Genomic DNA, 6480 nt, shown 5'->3' with positions numbered 1-6480 from the left:
TAAAAATTTCCAAAGGATGAGAAAATAAGTAATACTGCCCAGTTCCCAATGAAGTACTAAATTAGAAACTTAAAAATATTTTGGGGCCAGCCTCATGGTATAGCTTAGGTTAAGTGCTATGTGGAGGGAGCCCGATCCCACATGGTTAATCACAGTTTCAATCCTGGCACTGGCAATTTGTAAAACATGCTATTGGGTGTGTGTGCATATATGTTCCAAATCCTGGTAGAAAGGAAAAGTATTATGGCATAACCAGGCCCCACTGGGAGGGTGCCTTCTCTCTCTCTCTCTCTCATGAGAGCGTGTGCCCTCTTCCAGTAAAAAAACAAACTATTTTTTTCTTTTCTTTTTTTTGGAGAGGTTTTTGCTATAGGGCGAGTGCGCTCGCCCGACAAAGAGAGACAGAGAGACAGAAAACGAGAAATCACCCCCAGGGGGGATGGCCACGCCACAATCCCTTCTCCTCCATTCTCCTCTCGGGTCTTGGGCACGCACGCACACGCGCCCGGCTTTAGTTTCAAACCACCGTGTCTGGGACGAGAACCGCAACTGACTACATGGGAGTCCAGCGACATAGCCATTATGCTAACTGCTGGTCACCAAAAAAAACCAAACTATTTTGATAAGGAACCTATGACATATCAAAAATGTCCAAACCACACTTGGAGAGAAATTTATAGCTTAAATGTGTATGTTAGAAAGAAAAGTAAAATGAACTTCTGATATCAGGATAAGCTTAGAAAACACTCCAAGAAATCATACAAATTTGGGACTTTTGAAAGTTGTAACCCCCGAGATCAGTAGTTAGCGTAATGGCTATGTCGCTGGACTCCCATGTAGTCCATCGCAGTTCGAGTCCCGGACCCAGTGGCTTAAACTCACACCAGGCGCGTGTGCATGCGTGCCCAAGATCCCAAGAGGAGAATGGAGGAGAAGGGACTGCGGCATGGTCATCCCCCCTGGGGGGGTGATTTCTCGCTTTCTGTCTGTCTCTGTCTTTCTGGCGAGTGCACACGCCCTATAGCAAAAACCTCTCCAAAAAAAAAAAAAAAAAGTTGTAACCCCCTAAATGTCAAAAGTCTACTTACAAAAAAAGCTTCCTTGAAGTTACATGCTTATCCACACCAAGATAAAGAATCCAGAACACCTTACTTTGTCAAGATTGTTGGAAAGAACTCCCAAAATAGTTCTTCTGGCTAGATAAGTTTAATTAAAAGCTCAAGTGGGCTGCCTCTGACCTTGAGATTAAGGCAGCTAGATCCCACATGGCACTGTATGGTTCGAGTCATGGACATGATGACCAAAAAGACATGCCAGGTATATGTGTGTGCATACCCAAAATCCCAAAAGGGGGGAAAAATGGGATGGATTGTGGCACAACCACTCCCCATGGCAGATGCTTTCTGCCTTCTCTCTAAGGAGCACATATACCCTCTGGCAAAAACAACAACCAAAAAACACCTCATGCATTCAAGTCTATGGTTGTTTTTAGCTTTCATGTTCACTCCTCTATAAAGTACACACTGTACTAAAAGAATCCAGCCATTCATTCATATAATTCCAATCCTTCTTTCATTCCAGTCATTTGCTAAACACTGAGCATCCTACTACATGTCAGACGCTGAGATACAAAGATAAATACATGTTCCCTGCCTTTGAGTACATAGTCTAGGGGAGAGAAAAGCAGAAACAAAGCAAGAGTATTTCATCATGTACCCAAAAAGAAATGAACAAAATGCTATCCTAGCAAAAGCTGAATTGAATTAAATTCAGCAATCACTTAATTTTATTAATTTAATATTTGTTTTTTGTTTTGTTTTGTTTTGAGAGGTTTTTGCTATAGGGCGCGTGCGCTTGCCAGACAGAGAGACAGAAAGCGAGAAATCACCCCCCAGGGGGGATGGTCACATCGTAATCCCTTCTCCAGTCTCCTCTCAGGATCCTGGGCACGCATGCACATGCACCCAGCATGAGTTCTAAGCCACTGGGTCTGGGACGCGAACCGCGGTCGACTGCGTGGGAATCCAGCGACACAGCCATTACGCCAACTGCTGGTTTCCTAATTTAATATTTGTATCATGTGTCATACAACCAATACTTACATATTTACAGGCTTCTTGTATTTCACTTGCATTTCTTCTGGGAGATAACATTATCAATTCCATTCATTAGCACCTCAACGTTTCCTACCATGCTAGGAATGACTTTTCCCATTAGGCAGAAAATCAACTATTTCTCTTGTTTTATTCCTTAAAATATGAACTGGAAATACACTTTAAGAAACTGTGACAATTTTTATCTTCCATTCCAGTCACACATTAAGGCAAAATTTTTTGCCATAGAAACTTAGAAAAATAAGTTTAGAAATAATAAAAAAGAATGATTTTTAGGAGGCCAGCAGGTGGCATGATGGTTAAGGTACTGGACTCCCACATGGCCGACCATGATTGGAGTCCCGGACCTGGTGGCTTGAAAATCATGCTAGGTGCATGGGCGTGCATGCCTAAACTCCTAGGAGGAGATGGAGGAGAAGGGAATACAGCATGGCCATCCCCACTGAGGGGTGATTTCTCACTTTCTCTCTCTCTGTTTCTCTTCAGTGGATGCACACACCCTATGGCAAAAACCTTAAAAAGAAAAGGAGAGACTTGTATATAGAAATATGCACCAATATATGCATTACACACACGATATATAAATAAGCACTAAGGCACCCTGTCTTAGAAATCCATTTGCTCCTCCAGATTCCCACCCCATCCTTGTCCAGCTTGCTCTCTGCCCTAGGAAATGATACTCTGGACTGCAATAACAGGCCCCCCCTCCTCCCCTGCCCCTTGCTTCTGGTTAGGTTTGGCTGAAAAGGGCCAAAGGTAAAGTATCATTGTGAATGCCTCAGATTATTCATATTAGCTTGTATAACTCATCTCACTGAAAGGACAATAAACGTCCTGTTTATGCACAGACTGGCCTAGAACGTGATCACACAGAAATCCCTGTTTGCTCTCTAGGTATCTGTCTGTCCATCTAGTATTTATTAATGGATAAATTCATTAAAGTACTTACTCTATGCCATTATATTCTTCTACATATCTTATAAACACCAGCAATGTTCACTATAACCCCAGGGGGCAGGTGTTAATCAGTCCATCTGATGAAACTAAGCCCTTCTGATGAAACAGAGGTTGAACAGTTTGCCCAGGGTCACAAACTAGGAGGGAAGAGCCAAGATTTGAACTTAGGCAGTTTGGTTCAAGAAGTCCTGCACTTACTTCTTAAGCTGGCAGTTACTAGTCACAGTGCTGAGAAGCACTGGCTGAGATGGCAAGTGGCCATGTCACTGTCCCCAAAGCTCACCTGTAACATGTTGTTGGCTGGGAATCATCAAACTAGTACACAAATACATGTTCAGTTTTATTTTTTTCTTTTGCCTTAGGATGCATGTGCTTGCTGGAGAGAGACAGACAGACACATTGAGAGGGAAAATGAGAAATCACTCCCTGGGGAGGATGGCCGCGCCACAATCCCTTCTCCTCCATTCTCTTCCCGGGATCTTGGATACATATGCCCATATGATCGGCGTCACCAGGTCCAGGACTCGAACAGTGAATGGCTATGTGCGGGTCCAGCAATGTAGCCACTATATCATCTGTTGGTCCCTACATGTTAAGTATTACTCTAGGTATTTTATAACCTTCCACTGGATATGTACTAAATAGGCTTGAAGCTCCATGTTCTACATGCCTGTGTACAAGAAATATCGCCAGTCTCCATTGTAAAAGCCACATTAAGCAACAACAATGACTTCTTGTACCCTTAAATACCACTTCAGTGTCACAGCAGGGCTTAAATGTGTGAGAAAAAGGGTCTAAAATATTTCGAAATGATATTATTAGAGCTGCAGTTTGCAACTTCAAAAGGCTGTGCAGGTGGTGCTGTCACTCAGTTACAGAAGATTCAGGGCCTAACACGGAGAATGAACATGTGTAACGAGCAGCTGCCACATAAGAATTTGGTCATTAACAAGCTCAACACACCCCAACAAAGAGATATTCAGTCAGCAAAAAAACTGTCTGCTCCAATGTCAGCACAAAAGAAATCCCTCGAGATGACAACTGTACAGTTTAGTATCTGCTAGTAAATCATTTTAATTCATTGTGTAAAAGCACGAGAAAAATTAATATTTAATACCAAACTTTTTTTAAACAAGACACGGGAAAAATGCAAACTTCAATGGCTGAAAATATACACATTTAATATGCGAAATGGTACCAGATTCAGGACAGTAGTAATTTGAGGCCGCAGGAAGAAAATGGTGAACATTTGCTATGTGTCAGCCACTCTCCTACACACTGTTCATATTTTTATTAATTTTTTTATTTTGCCAGAGGGCATGTGTGTTGACATCTACAGCTCTAATTGATTAATTTCTCATAATATTAAACTATTTCTTTAATTCTAAGAGCTGTTTTGAAATGTTTTATGTTTCTGTCAGTGCAAGCACATGCAATGACTAACTCCAATACCTTTCTGAACAATCTACCCAGAACATAGCTGAAAGGAAAAACCTGTTCCTAAACATTTACATTTTCGGCTCTAAGAGTTCTATATATTTGGGCCCATGGAACCAAACTACTACTGACCCCATGTCTAGGAATCTTCCTAAATCTTAGCTCAAGTCGCTAGATACATACGTAGGTTTGCTACAGCACTATTTGGAAGAACAAAAATATCCACTAATGAGAGTGTGCTTAAGGAGATTAAGGATAGCCATACTATGGAATATAACAAACAAGAAAATGAGTAAGAGTTACATGTATCATGGTGGTTCTAAAAATAAGTCCACAATTTCTCTGATAAGCCTCCACTCAAAAGGTGAAACCTATTGGATTGTTGGGAAACCACTACGCATTTTTGCATAGAAAAACATGTTGAGACTTTCCTGACAACTTAATAATTAACTTTCCATAAGGAAAAAATCTAATTTAGAGACTCTATTCTATTGAAGAGACTACAGCAAAAATAACACTATGTAGGACTTCCAAGAATAGGTCATAGAAAAGAGAGCTTTCTCCTTGTTCTCTTTAGGAGCCTCATTCTTGAGGAAGCTTTACCCCAGGACCTGCAGATACTCAAGCAGCCCTCTGCAAACACCCCATGTGAAGAGTGGGAGCATCCAGCCCACAACCAGCCATGCAAGTTAAGTCATTTAAGAATCCTAGGCGAGTTTCAAAGGCACAGCAACAACACAATGCTCTGTGATGCTCAGATTGCATGGGAAGGTCCAGGGTCTGCAGCTGGAGATCTCATTGTGTACACCGAGTAAGCCCACTCACATCTGTGATCCAGGCTGGCTGAGGTTAAGATCATGGTGTGAAGACCCTGCTCAGGATGCCTGCCTTTCACTCTGTCATTCTCTTGCTCATAGAAGTTTAAAAGTGAATCTTCTAGACCCTGTTAAGCTTTCATGACTACAACCTTAAGTCTGAGCCAAGCTAAGCTACTACCAAACTCCTGACATAGAAACCAATTGGTATCATTTTAAAGCACTAAGTTCCGGGATTTTGCTATGTAACGATAGATAACCAATAACATGCTAACACACACACACACACACACACACACACACACACACACACACATCAATAATCTGCACAGTTAAAAAAGTTGCAAAACATTATATGTATATGCCCGTTATGTATATTCACAGCATTCAACAGTGATTGATTCTAGGGAGTTACAGGGAAGAAAAAGGGAGTGGGGAACAGGATTTTTCGCTTTTTGATGTATATAAATTTACATTATTTGAAAGATCAAGTGTATGCATTTTTAACTTATACAATTTAAAAAAAAACTGCAAAGAATTTTTAAAAATAAGTATGAAAAAATTTTAAACCCATTGAGATTTAAAAACCTCTCATCCCTTCTAAAAGAAAAGAATGCAATTAATTTTAGATGCATTGCTAACTACTCCAATTATTATGTGGTTTCTTAGTTGACGGCTGATTAAAAGCAGTGAGTTAAGGGAGGAGTGGGCTATTAGAGGGAGGCGTAATGCCAATAGAGACATGACAGCTATGTCTGTCAGAAGAAAGAGTCAAAAGCTAAAATAAAATAAGCCATGTGAAGCCGCTCAAGTGTAGAAACCAAGATCCCAATGTATCCAGAATTCTGAGACTCACAAGATGATGATCATAAAAAGAATATTTCCAAAGCAGTGAATAGTTTATCAACCATTCCACATACAGGATATTTTGTTTTAATCTCACAATAAATTCTGAGGTATATCCGAGAAGTATTTTAACTGCCATGTAACAGACTTGGAACTAAGGAACTGAGTGAAGCCAGGGCACAAAAGACTCTGCATTCCCTTCTAATCAGTTCACACCTGATTTAGACAGATACTGCTGTTTATCGACACCGGAAAGGGAGAGTGCCAAAGCTCTTCCTCAGCCATCCACAGTCAGAATGAGCTTTTCCTGC

General features: G+C 40.9%; 1 protein-coding gene across 1 annotated transcript in view; it reads right to left on the bottom strand.

Moving 5' to 3' along the window:
• TMEM123 (transmembrane protein 123) overlaps positions 1 to 6480 on the bottom strand; it is a 53436-nt gene that overhangs the window by 13712 nt on the left and 33244 nt on the right. The gene's annotated exons all lie outside the window — the stretch shown is intronic.

This window comes from Tupaia chinensis, unplaced genomic scaffold (genome assembly GCF_000334495.1).
Source record: "Tupaia chinensis unplaced genomic scaffold, TupChi_1.0 Scaffold000276_2, whole genome shotgun sequence".
In the NCBI taxonomy this organism is placed as follows: Eukaryota; Metazoa; Chordata; class Mammalia; order Scandentia; family Tupaiidae; genus Tupaia; species Tupaia belangeri.
The sequence above is the reverse complement of the archived record's forward strand: the minus strand, read 5'-3'. Positions and strand labels throughout refer to the sequence as shown.